Source organism: Balaenoptera musculus, chromosome 14 (assembly GCF_009873245.2).
Source record: "Balaenoptera musculus isolate JJ_BM4_2016_0621 chromosome 14, mBalMus1.pri.v3, whole genome shotgun sequence".
Taxonomy (NCBI): domain Eukaryota; kingdom Metazoa; phylum Chordata; class Mammalia; order Artiodactyla; family Balaenopteridae; genus Balaenoptera; species Balaenoptera musculus.
In genome coordinates, this window is record NC_045798.1 from 12,829,838 (window position 1) to 12,843,314 (window position 13,477).

Genomic DNA, 13,477 nt, shown 5'->3' on the forward strand with positions numbered 1-13,477 from the left:
TTATATGGTCAAGGGAGAGAGAGAGATAATGAGGACATAAGCAAATAAAGACATAAAACAGTTACAGATTGTTAAAAGTGTTAAGAAGACAGAAACAGATGGCTGGAGTATAGTGGAGGGATATTCTTAGATAAAGTCAAAGAAGATCTCTCGGAGGAAGTGACATTCAAGCTGAGACCTGAGGGATGAGACTGAGCGAGGCATGGGAAGAGCCAGGGCAAGAATATTCCAAGGCAGGAGGAACAGCAAGTGCAAAGGCCCTGGGGTGGGAAAAGCTTGGCAAGAGCTAGGAATTGACAGAAGGTCAGGGTTGCTGGAGTATAAGGAAGAGAGTTGCAAGAGGTGAGGAGAGAGAAAGGCAAGGGGCCGTGGAGACCATTGTAAAGAGTTTGGATTTTATTCAAGCTGGTTGGGGACTGAAATTCACGTGGGAGATGCGCCACATATGAATTTGTTGGATAAATGGATGATTTAGAAATATCCTTCCATTTGGAGGCTTAGGCATCAAAAGTCTTCAGCAACTGCATCCCTATCAGAATTTCCCCCAGGACTCATTTGTCTATCATTCAGTTGGTCCATTTGCATATATGCCTATAAATGAGCTCTAAAGACATGGTTATGGGAAGACCCAGGCATGGGTTTACCAGGGCAGCTGCACTGGCTGACTCCAAGAAGGTACCATTCTCATTGTGTTCTCTGTAAATACATTCCTGGAGCACAGCATCGAATTGGATGAAATAGTGACTCCTAGATTTGGGCAGCACGAAGTCCTGGTCCCAGCTTGGACACTCACTAGCTGCACGACCCGGGGCAAGTTTCGTGCTCCCTCTGGGCCTCGGTTTCATGAAAGAGGATGATGCCACACCTACCTCCCGGGGTTGTTGAGAATTTTCAGGCTAGGGCAGTGAAAGCACAGTATTTGAACTTGGTAAAGAAGGGTAACTAACTTGGTATTTGAACTTGGTAAAGAAGGGTAACTAACTTGGTATTTGAACTTGGTAAAGAAGGGTAACTAACTGGGGTCCTAGAATGAGCTTCAAGGATCAGTGGACCCCCTGAAATTGCATAGAAAGTGTGTATTGTGTGTACATCTGCATACAAAGGTCAGTGCATTTTTCAAAGGAGAGGATCCAAAACTCTCTCCTCCGGTTTCTCAGAGTCCCGTGATCCACCATAGGGTAAATGCTATTATACACCTGGCAGTTGGGACTGCTACTGGCCCTTGAAGTTGTTCTCTTGCTCTGAGATCTAGTTAAACATTAGCTTGTTGATGTCTTGTTTCCTCTGGAGGCTGTAAGCTGATTGCTGGCAAGCGGCTGCCTGCACTGACCCTCCCCTCCCCACCTTGCAGTCATGCTAACCCCTGACTTCCCACGGACCCGCCCAGCAGCGATCCATCAGCCCAGGGCCAATCCCTCCCCACTGTGCACACAGGAGGCTCAGGTCCCAGCTGCGTCAGTGGCCAAGAGTGGGTGAAATGAGCTAAATCAGTGTGCTATTCCTGAGCCAGGCATTGCTTTACTCCTCCCAGGTAATAAGATGCCTTAACCCAGATACACATTCTCTGCAGGCTACCCCCAAGGAGCGGTAGCTAATGGCAGGGATTTCTGGCACCAGGTTCCGCCCAGGAGGAAGATGGTCCCGTTTGTGAGAAGAGGAGTTGTGAGAGCTTTAACTTCCACCCCCCACAGAAGGTTGACCCTGGGTGGTTTGTATATGTCTGTGTTCCACACACATCCCGCATAGTGCCCAGCACATTACAGGCACTTAACAAAAGCAATAAATAAATAATGGTCATTTCCAGCCCATCTACCCACCACACCCTCCGGGGATCTTAACGCAGTACCCTCACCTCTCATCTAGCCGATTCCTAACTGGTTCTCCCACCTCTTCCTGAGAAGTAATAAAGTTAATGATACTTTGTGTAGATGTTGCATCTTTCTTCTCAAGAACTCCAAACACTTGACTGTTATTAGCTCTTCATCCTCATTTCTGAGTTAGGTTTAAAAGGCAGGGGTGGGGTATTCTACCCACCCCTATGCCCTCCCACCAAATCGATGTTATTTCAAGGAACTGAGGCCTAGGACAGGAACTTTGCCCAGATCTGCAAGTCACAGGCAGGGGGAACTAGGAAGAAGGACCTGCCCCCCAGGTCCCCATCCCCAAATTTGATCTAAGACTCCCAAAATCTTTTTTTGCCTGGAAGCAAAGCAGATCTTTCTAATTCTGCTAACGTCCCTAATAGTCTCTCAGTTCCTGAGGTTTGAGAAAACCCCTTGCTTAGGAAGATCCCCACAGGGAAGAAAAGGTCCCGCACAGTGTGATGCAGCCAGACACTGGACCAGGACGCCGCTGCCGTGGGGACCACCTCGAATTCAGATGAAGGCCCTCCAACACACCCCAGAGAGCGTGAGTTAGAGATCCTCAGTGGGCTTGGATCTCCACGGTAAGCACCTCCCTCCACTTCCAGAACAAAGCCCACAGTGCTGAGAGGCTATACCCTGGGAAGCAGCATGGCTCAGGGAAACCGAGAGGGCTGCTCCTGGCTCTAATTATCTGAATAACCCAAGGAGAGAACGAGTCAGAAGTTTCCAGACCTCGGTTGCTTCATCAGTTAAATGGGTCTAATATTAGCCATCCTGTGTGCCTCGTCAGGAGGTTGGCAGCACAAAGCCAGACAGATGTGAAAGTGCTTTGAAAAAACTAGACATTCTGTTGAGATACTGCTGCCGTGGACATCAGGACAGATGCAGTCTGTTCTCTGAGGATCACCTACAGATTTTTGGAGCCAGCGGGGAACTTGAGGCTCACCAGCCCGTCCTTTTTCCAGAAGAGACCAAAGATGGGAAGTGAGTGTAGTAATGTGAAAAATGCCCCCCTGCCACAAAGATAGTCCCATCAGATCCTTGGAACCTCTGAATGTGATCTTATTTGGAAAAAAGTCTTTGCAGATGTGATTAAGTTAATGATCTTGAGATGAGATAATCCTGGATCATCCAGGTAGGCCCTAAATGTTATCACATGTACCTTTATAAATTAGACATGCAGAGAGAAGAGAAGGCCTTGTGACCATGGAGGCAGAGATAAGAGTGATGCGGCCACAAGCCAAGAAATACCTGGAGCCACCAGAAGCTGGAAGAATCAGGAAGGATCCTCCTCTAGAGCCTTGGGAGGGAGGGAGGACATGGCCCTGCTGACACCTTGATTTTGGACTTAACGGCCTCCAGAACTGTGAGAGAATAAATTTCTGTTGTTTTAAGCCACCCAAGTTTGTGGAAGTTTTTGACAGCAGCCCTGGGAAACTAATACATGAGGTGGGCAAACTCCCACCTTTTATTGATGGTAGAACCAGGTGTCCTGGCTCTGCATCCAGCATGTGTCATGTCACATCCCTCCTGGCCTCTTTGAGAGGTGAGGAATGAAGCCATATGTTACCCAGAGAGCCATCTCCAAAGCTCAGGGTCAAGGGAAGACAGCAACAGCCGCCGAGACCAGCTCCTTTTGGTAGCACAGAAAGAGGGCAGAGGAGGCCACTGCACGTGCAGAAAATGCATCTCATGAACCAGCTGATGCTGGAACCCACAAAATACCCCCGAGACCAAGCCAGCTGACTAGCAGTGTCCTCTGCAAGAAGAGGAATAGGTCTTAGCTACAAATGAGATGCCTGGAGATGCAGAACTCTGTGTCCTCCATGCCCTGAGCTGGATCCCGTGCTCCTGGGCCTCCCAGTGCAGCGCAGAGCTCCACGTGTTTTTGGAGGATGGGTACTTGGATCTGATTTTTGGTGTGTCAGAGGGACAGTGTTTGTGTTCAGTTCTTGCCTGCCATCTGGCAAGGAAGGCCCTCAGCGCTGAGTGAGTCTTCTCCCCATGAGAATATTCTCATGTTCAGAGAACTCCAAAGATTAATTTCTGACCCGGAGCAGATTTTCACAGCACTGACAGAAACCAGTGCCTTGACTTCTAGTTTCCCAGTTAGCCAATCGCTGATGAGGGAAATTCCTGCTGAAGTTCTGGCATTTTCTGGTTCTAGTTCCCAGGGTTTCACAGAGGAGTGGCCACAGTGGGATCGGGGAGCAGAGCAGGCTTTGGATGGAAGGAGTCTTTCCTTTTTGGAGTCTTAGCTGAGCGCTGATAACACCTCACATTGTCGGGGCTGCACTAGGGGCTTCCCCTCGCTGATGGGAACACCCATCAGTCCCCAGCTTTCTGCAGGGTGTGCCGGCTGTGTGCCATGCTGGGGGTCCACATGGAAGCAGGAGGGGTCTGTCTACCCCAGGGGCTCTGAACCAAGGCACGATCAACCTCTGGGACCGGGCATTTTCTGGGACCCCATTCTGTGGGGTCTCTCCTGTGTACTGTAGGGCATTTAGCAGTGTCCTTGGCCAGCGGCACCCTCCACGCTGTCGTGACAACCAGAAATGTCTCCAGACATTGCCCACATATCCCTGAAGGGCAAAATCACCCCCCTTTGAGACCCACTGGTCTGTGCACACCTGGTTTCCCTTTCTCCTGGTGATAGAAGCTTCCTTTGTGCAGCGTCACCCCCATGATATCTCAAAGTTCACTGTCCTGTAACACCATTGCTGTTTCCCCTCTATTGGATGGGAAGTAAAAATAATCGTAACAACAATTTATTGTATGCTGATTTTAAATCAGTCACCTCATTTAAATCCTTGTTAGCAACTCTATAAAATTATTCCATTGTAAAATGTTATGAGTAACCAGGAATAATGTATTACAAGACGAGGAGACCAAGGCAGAGAAAGTCAGTGAACTTGGTCAAGGTCACACAGGTTTTAAGGAACTGAGCTAGGATTCCAACTCAGGCAGCTGAGCTCTTAAGCACCATTCTACACTACAACTTCAGTCATACGAAATGTTTGGGATGTGCTTTCGAATTTTTAACTTTGTAAGTTGTCATTTATACCATTGGGTGCGAGATGGCATGGCAGGTAGCAATATGATATTATTATCATCCCCATTTTTCAGATGAGGAAACTGAGGCTTGTCCAAGGCATGTGGTGTTTCAAAGACAGTCCAAGGACCTGAATCCTGGTTTCCTGTCATAGAATTCAAGCTTTTCCTTCTATGCCAGGCTGCATCTGGATAGGAACTTTAGTGAGAGGGGCTGAAGGTGTAAACATTCCTTCAGGTATTCTGGCTGTTAACTGTCAAGCCAGGGAATTGAAAATAGGAAGCTCTGCTTTTTCGTAGCAATCCTGGAGCCCCAAATGAATACTGCACATGGGTAGTTGGGTGCCTGTGTGCATTCTGCATATTTAACACGAGGTATAGTAGGTGAATTTGTCTTGCACCACCCAGACCCTGGAGACAGCTGCTCCTTTCAAGGGCTGCTGGGCACTGCTGGGAGGTGACAGTGGCCATAGCTGGTCAACTGCAGTTGCTTCCTGGACAGAAAAGCCACCCTTGTTGTTATCCGCCCCTAACACAATCCACTCCCCACGTATCCAGTATCTCGGTGAACAGCGTGTGCAGGTGTTGTGTCGTTTTACTGGAATGGCAATCCTGTGGGGGTGGTTATTATCACTCATGTTTTGCTGAGAAGACTGAGGATTGGAGAGTTTCAGGGACTCAGTCGGGATCACACAGCCAGTAGGCGGTACTGGGCCTCTGGCTTGCCTTCGTCTGCTGCCTCCTCTGGTGCCCAGGCCTTCAGGCTTGTCAGGTTTTGAGCACAGAGTGCTAGAGTGGAAACGTGGAGCGCTCAGGGACAGGCCTGCATCCTAAAGATGACCAGTCTCCTTGCTATGGGAGTTCTGTCTAGATTGTTCACTCGTTCAACACGTAGTAGTCCTCGAGGGCGTACTATGTGCCTGGTGCTGTGCTAGTGTGGGGCACAGAGGTGAATGAGTAGATAAGCAGTGGGGTGAATGGTGACTCAACCCCCCCCCCAAGAGATACGTCCACCTCTGAATCCGCATACCTGTGAATGTGACCTTTTTTAGAAATAAGGCCTTTGCAGATATAATTAAGTTAAGGATCTCAAGATAAGATCATCCTGGATCCCTCAATCCAATGACAAGTGTCCTCATAAGAGAAAGGCAAAGAGAGATTTGAGACATCCACGTGAGGACAGAGGCAGACATTGGAGAGATGCAGCCACAAGCCAAGGAACGCCTGGAGCGTGAGACGTTGGAAGAGACCATGAAGCATCCTCCCCAGGAGCTTTTGGAGGGAGCGTGGCCCTGCCAACACCTTGATTTGGGAGCTCTGGCCTCCAGAACTGTGAGAGAATCAATTTCTGTTGTTTTAAGTCAGTGATTACCAGTTTGTGGTCACTTGTTATGGCTGCCCCAGGAAAAGAATATATCCTGAAAGGGGATAATTTTGAGAATGAAGGGAAAAAAAGAAGTGTTGGTTGCAAGATGACCCTGGTAGCACACATTAAAATTCACTGGAGCAGACCCTCTCGTGCCCCGTCAGAACAGCCAGGCAAGTTCTTCATGGAAGTCGCTGAAACAAATGCAGCGGAATCCTCCACCCCCGAACTCCCAGCTGTTAAAAGAAGGCAGCCGACAAGTCAGCAGGGTAATTAGACAGAGACAGGAAGTCAAGTTGCTCCAGGCACCTTCATGGGAAGGGTGTCATCAGCCCCAGGTTTATTCATTAATGTCCAAGAATGCCTCCATCCCTCCCTCTCCCACAAACACGGAACGTGTGTGTGCGCGCGCGCGCTCTGTGGGAGGCCCTGTGCCAGGCTCTGAAGAGGGTACCACACAGCCCCATCCCCATCCCCATGGGGCTCAGAATCTGGTGGGAAAGCAGTGATGTCAGCCCCCGTGCTTAGAGGCAGCGCTGACATTCACTGGGATGTACTGATACAGCAACGCTGTTTGTTGAAATGGTGGAACACTTCTGTCTGGAGCAGTTGGTAATGAGCTGTTGATCTGAACCCCGAAGTGCCACCTGCCACCTCGGCTGTGCCAGCCCCTCTCCTTGCAGGTCCCCATGGACCGCTTCACCATCCAGCAATAGGGGGAGAATGGTACCTCGGTACAGTGGACCCCTCCAGGATCCTGCTTCTGTGCTACAACCAGGATCTGTTCTGACTGGTCCCTGCTGTCCTGACTGGTCCCTGCTGTCCTGAGTGTCACATATTTTGACTATCATCGCTGACTAGACCTCAGTGCCAAGAGAATAAAAGGCTGGCTTTGAACCTGTGTATCTCGGCTATTTAATCCCAGTTAGTCATCTTGAAATTGCATGCCTTAGGTGCACGGAAGACAAGCAAGGGTGAACCGGTCTGTGTACATCATTCTTCCATGCCTGGAAAGTAGCCTCAGAGATATCATCTGTTCCCACAAGAGCACTGAAAAGGGTCTGGGGAAAGCTCTGGAACCCACATCAGTGAACAGATTGGTCAGACCCATGCCTGCAAGTTACCAAGGTCAAAGAAAGATCAGAAGCCAAGTCCAGGCTGTGGACCCCACTGTCTGTGCACCCTGCTGAAAGTCAAGGGTCTGGAGCCAGCAGGCAAGAAGACAAAGCCAGATCCAGGGTTTAGGCAGAGGAGGTTCCAGATGGACCAGAGGTTATCAACTCAAATACTCACAGGAGCCGGGCAGCTAAAGCAGCTGCCCCCAGCCTAATACTGGGACAGCCTTAACACACTTCCAAAAGCCATTTCTATAATTCTTATAGCATCAAAAAAGAGTATTTTTGTGGTGGGAGGGCTACTGGCCCAGGGTTATGTCAGGAGATTGGCTGCAGGTGCCGTAGAAGGAGTGCATTTCTATCCTTCTTTATTTTTCTCCATGAGGCCAAGGGGCCAAACATGAAAGTTTCCAGGGTCCTTCCTAGTGTTTTTTGAGAATTGAAATTGGACAAGCCCCTTCCACCTGGTCATCAGCACTGTTGCTGTTATACAGGGATGAGGATGTTTGGTCCATGAAAGGACAAAGTTTTCCAGTAGTTGCAGAAACCAAAGATGGAATGGACTTACATCACTTAACCATTAATTCATTCCGCAAATATTTTTGCAAACCCATTACGTGCAGAGCCTTTAGGGGCTGAGGTAGGGAACAAGTCAGAAGTCATCTCTGCCCTCCTGGCACTTTCAGTCAATTGAGCACCTACTATGTGCCAGGCCCTTTACAAAAATAATGTGAAATAATCCCCACTACCCACACTTATTGAGGGCTTATGCTGCCAGGGACAATCAAGTTCAAGTATATACTTCCACTAATAATTGCAGGAACACGAATTATCTCTTGTCACTTGCCATGCATGTGCTGGGTGCTTTGTGAGCATTATTGGGGTTAAACCTCCAGCAACGTCTCCAGGCTAAACACTACCAGTACCCCCATCATCCAGATGAGTATACAGAGGCACAGAGAGGCTGTGACTTCTTCCAGCTAGTAAGTGGCAGAGGGGTTTGAACTTGCCAGATTCTAGAACAGATGCTCTTAATTATGCTGCCTGCCTTTTAATTCTCAAAACACCCCTATAGATAGTCATTCTTAGCCCCATTTTGCAGATAAACCTGAGGCTCTGAGAGGTTTTTATCGTGTCTGCTGCTGGGGGCTGGGGCTATTGGCTGCAGAAGTTAAAAGGGCACCAAAAACCTCACTGATCAAGATGATATTATTTTAATGGAATTTTTTTTTTTTAACTCAAAATGAGTGCCAAAAACTCCACAATGAACGAAGCATCAGAATTTTAAAGAAAGATTCCACCCTGAACTCGCAGGACCTCATCTGACAACACCCTAACCCCAGTCCTGTCTTTATTTAAAATTTTCATAATTTGTTCATCATTGATTTTCTAGCATTACTTTTCTTAAAAATATTGTTTTAAAATATTAATCTTGATTACTGAGTTTTGGCCCGCACTTAAATTTTGTACCTAGACGGGGACATGTAGTCCTGCTTCTCACAGCTGCCTTTTATTGAGCGCTCACTCTGGCACTATAATCGTGCTTTGCCTGTGTCTCATTTTATCCTCTCAACCGTCTTAGGAGGCAAGTATTATCATCGCGCCTGTTTTACAGATGAGGCTACTTCGGACCAGAGAGGTCCAGAGCTCTGATTAAGGTCACACAGCGGAGGGGCGGAAACTTGAACCCAGCCAGGTTTCCTCGAGAGAGGGAGTGAGCTCTCCGTACTGGGAACAGCCCAGGCACAGGCGGAGGACTGAGGACCGCCCGGCGTGTAGGGAATTCCTGCTGGGCGTGGGAGGCGGGACTTGATGACCTCCGAGTTCCCAACAACGCCCAATTCCAGCTTTCTACGATCCCATTGTTTCCGAAGAAACGGTCCCGTGGCTCGGCGGCGGCGCCGGGCCTGGGCCCCTGCCTCGGCCTGGATAACCGGGGTGGGGGACGCAGAGTCCCCGGCGCATCAGCGGGCGGAGGGGCCGGCACGGCCCCGGGGAAGGGGGTTCCCGCCCGCCGGGCGCACGGAGCCCCGATCCTTACCGCCCCGGAGCAACCCTGGGAGGGCGAGGCATTGCGATGCAAGAAAGCTCTTGGTAATAAGCAGAATTGGGTTTTAATGGGGTTCGCAGAGATAGAACAGAAATCAAATTAGGGCCTAATTGGCATGCACGCGGCAGTGAGAGCGGCGGCGGCGCGGCGGTCCCGCTGGGGCTGAGCAGCGCAGCAGCCCTGGGGACGCGGCGTCCCGCCGGCGGGAGGCCCCAGGCTCGCGGGGACCCCTCCGCCGGCGGCGCCCCCCCTCCCGCCCGTGCAGCCCGCGCGCCCGCCCCGCCCCCGGAGGACCCGGGCATGGCCTGGGAACGCGCGAATACCGGCCGGCGCTGGGGCAGCCACACTCAGCACCCACCCCTGACGTTGACCCGGCTCCTAGAAAATGCCTGAGCGGCTGAGCAGCGTCCACAGCTGGCCTTTGTGTTGACGGAAAAGATAAAAGGGTGTGGGGGAGATGGCCGTGGGGAAGGGACAGGAGCGGGAAAAGATTTATCAGAAAAAGAAACCGAGAACCCAGCGCATAATTATTAATAGTAGTCGTAGTATGAGTGATATTGGGCGCTGACCCTGGGCCAGGTCCTCTGCCGGCACGTTTTGCTGTTTTACATCGTGACTTCTATGAGGTTTGGTAATCCTCTTTCTCTCCGTTATACCCATGAGGAATCGGAAGCACAGAGGGGTTTAGTTGCTTACCCGGGGTTGTCCAGTGAGGACACCTTGTAACTGACCCTCCATCCCAAGACAGGGCGACTACGGAGGCTGTGCTTGTATCTGTTTCTGCCACGAACAGTACATGTAGTTAAATTTCTTTTTAATCTATCTTTAAAAGCACTTACAAGATTCTCCTTAGACTGATGATGTGTTGGTTTTGTAAGATGACATTTCTTTTTAAGGTTTTTCAATTTGGGTTTTCGCTATATCTGAGGAATTTTATTTTATATCCGCCATATTTCCCTGTAGTGTCCTTGGAAGTCTTAACCCTCTTCAGGCCCTGTAGGTCTGTGCCAAAGAGCACTCCTAGTGTTTGGGGGATAGAAACCGAGAGAAGCAAAGAGAGATCCCAGCAGTTCCACAGGTGAGCAGAGCAACGGTGGAATGAATAACTTTAGGGAAATATCAATAGCAACTCTCCCTCCTCAAGCATCCTCTGTATAGTATGTCCATTCCTCAAAAAATTCTTGAAGGGAGGCACTTTAATCCTCATTTTTAAATGCGGAAACAGGTTCAGAGAAGTACAGTGACTTACCCAAGGCCACGCAGTGAGCCCATGGTAGAACTGTCCCAGAACTGTCTGACCCCAGATGTCACGATCTTTAGATCATCTGTTCCAAAAGCACCAAGAATTGGTGTGCTGTGCCCTTCTAGCAGTTGGGAGGTGGATGATTTGCTTCCCTCCACACCATGAAGCCTTTGCCAGATTTTTTAAAATTTTTTTTGGGAGGGACCAGATTGGAGGAAACTTAGACAACCCAGTACTGACCTTTTTTCAAGCCTGGGCTGGAGCCTTGATCTGCCTCCAAGGGGGATCAAACATTTCTTGGTGGCAGCTGACTGAGAACATTCTAGGACAGCATTTTCCAAAGTATATTATATGGAACATGTCCAGAATTGTTCATGAGACAACAGGCTCTGTGATCAAATGATTTGGGGAAATTTGGGGTTGAGCAAAGTTCAACCGGCTTCTTTACTGCAGGACTTTTCAGAGCCTTTAGCACACTCAGGCACGCGATCTCCAAGAGGGTCCATTGTAAGAAGCATTTTCCAAATCGTGGACACTCTTTTTCACAGAGTATTGTGCAGGACTGGGGTTCCACAGAACCCACTCTGGGAAACATGACCTAGTGTGTTCTGGAACTCACGCCTTTAGAATTCTGTCCCTGATTGGGGGTAGAGCTTGCCCTCTTCGTTGCTACCTACTGTCTCCTTTTGTTAGGAGAGATGTTTTAAAGTCTCACTCAGAAAAGTGTTCACAGTTGAACAAGGAGCCCTGACTGTATATTTCCCCAAAGTGTTGCCAATCACACTCCTCAATCAAAAATATTTATTGGGCCGTTATGCCTGCCCAGGGCAGTAAGGGGCTCTGAAGACTTAAAAGTAAATGAAATTAACTAGGTGATGTATGTAGCACGTTTAGCCTGAGGAATGGTGGAGTTAGTATCGGAATTTCTGTTATCCGCACTGCTGTTAGACCTGGTCCCTGCTGTTGTAGAGCTCAGAGACTGGGTGGATAATTAAAACACATGCACTCAACATGATAAAACAGCTTGGTACATCTGTGACAAAGGCCAATTGCAAATATTTTGGAAGCATAGCTATTCCACAAGCACGTTAAAAAATCTTTATTAGATTTTTAGTTATAAAATTAATACAATGCCTTTTGGAAAAAAATAAACTTTAGAAAGAAGAAAATGAAAAGCAAAAAGTTCCTGTTCATACTCTCTACTCCGCCACCCCTAACTCCCTAGAAGTAATCACTGTAAATGCACTGTATACCATTCCAGACTTTTCTGTGCGTGAAACAAACATGTAAATATGGAGTTTTCTTTTTACAAAAAAAGTGGGTCATAAGACACTGCTTGTAACCTGCTTTTTCCCACTTTGCTATACATTGTAGACCTTTCTAACACAACAAGATCAACCTCCCTCTGCTCCCAGCTGCTCCCAAGACCCACCCCTTGTGTGCCTCACTTTGTGAACCCCTGAGGAGGGAAAAGCCATAAAAGTCCACTCATTTGTTGGACATCTACTGAATGCCATACACATGTGTGCTAGGGGATTGGGAAAGATGGAAAAGTATTTAAATGGAGGGAACACCATATGCAAATGTGTGCAGGTGGGAAGTCAGGTGGGTGGTGCCAGGTGTGGGAGATGTGCCTCTCCCTTTTCAATGCCCAAAGGCCATCCCATTCTATGCACGAACCACGATTTACTTGCCCAGTCCCGGTCATTTTAAAATGCTTTTTATAAGAGAGATTAGAATATTGCTGATCTGGTGTGGCCGGAGCGTAAGCACCTAGAAGGCAGTGGGTCAGATCTCTATAGGGTTTTATCCAGCATCCTCTCACTGTAAATGCCATGACTATTAAATCTTTTAGCCAATTTCATGATTGTTTCCAAAGGCGCTATGAATTGGAATCACCTGGTGTGAGACCCTTTTACTTAAAGAGCACAGTCAAATGATAAACTCCGCGACACAAATGAGTGACTTGAGCATGTCACCAGCCACTTGTCACGTTCATTCACACACTCAAGGGGTCAGTTGTAGCTGCAATTAGCTGGTTAACTAGCATTTGTTGGGCTCTCAGGAGTTGCTGAAATATAGCAATGATGGCAGGAGGAAGCATTGCAATTGCAAGGGCAAATATCTGTCCCTGTGGCAAAGGGAATAGGGGAGAGGGGCCCCTTTAAGAGTTTCCCGGGAGGCAGTGAGGAATTAAAAAGCAATCATAATTAGTCTTCAAAATGAAACACGATGGGCCAAATGTCAGACGCTCATCCTTTCTCGGTGCCGCAGACTCAACCAGACAGGTCCTCCTTGTGTTCTGGCACTCCGGTTCCCTGCAAGGAGGCCCGGAGACTCTATTAAAAATCCCAAATAGCTGAGATTCTCCAGGATCAGCAAATCCGCACAGAAGACCTTAAATCAGCAGAATCTGCGAGCTTTCAGCTTCGGTGGCTGGTGTGCAGGGCTTTTCAATTGTCTCCATTCAGTTCCTCGAGTGGATCTCATAGGCCGAATGAGATCTTTATCATCTGTCACCGGGGCGGTGCACACTGGGCCTGCCACAGCAGAGTCCATCCCAGCTGCAGGAAGACATCAGCAGCTCGTCGGGGCTGAGTCCCTGCCCTGTCGCCACATATGGAATGCATGGTCCCAGCTGAGGATGCCACACGCCCCTGGCCTCACTTACCCGGCCCTGGAATGGCATCACCTCTTTTCCCATTCAGCTACAGCCCTCTCACTGCCAAAGTCAAAACCTCTGAGAAGCAATTTAAGTGGCTTGTCAAAAAGGAGGTCATCATAACG

General features: G+C 48.8%; 1 protein-coding gene across 1 annotated transcript in view; it reads left to right on the forward strand.

The window, feature by feature from the left end:
• The window catches only part of SPRING1 (SREBF pathway regulator in golgi 1), a 219,734-nt gene that overhangs the window by 162,904 nt on the left and 43,353 nt on the right, over positions 1-13,477 (forward strand). The gene's annotated exons all lie outside the window — the stretch shown is intronic.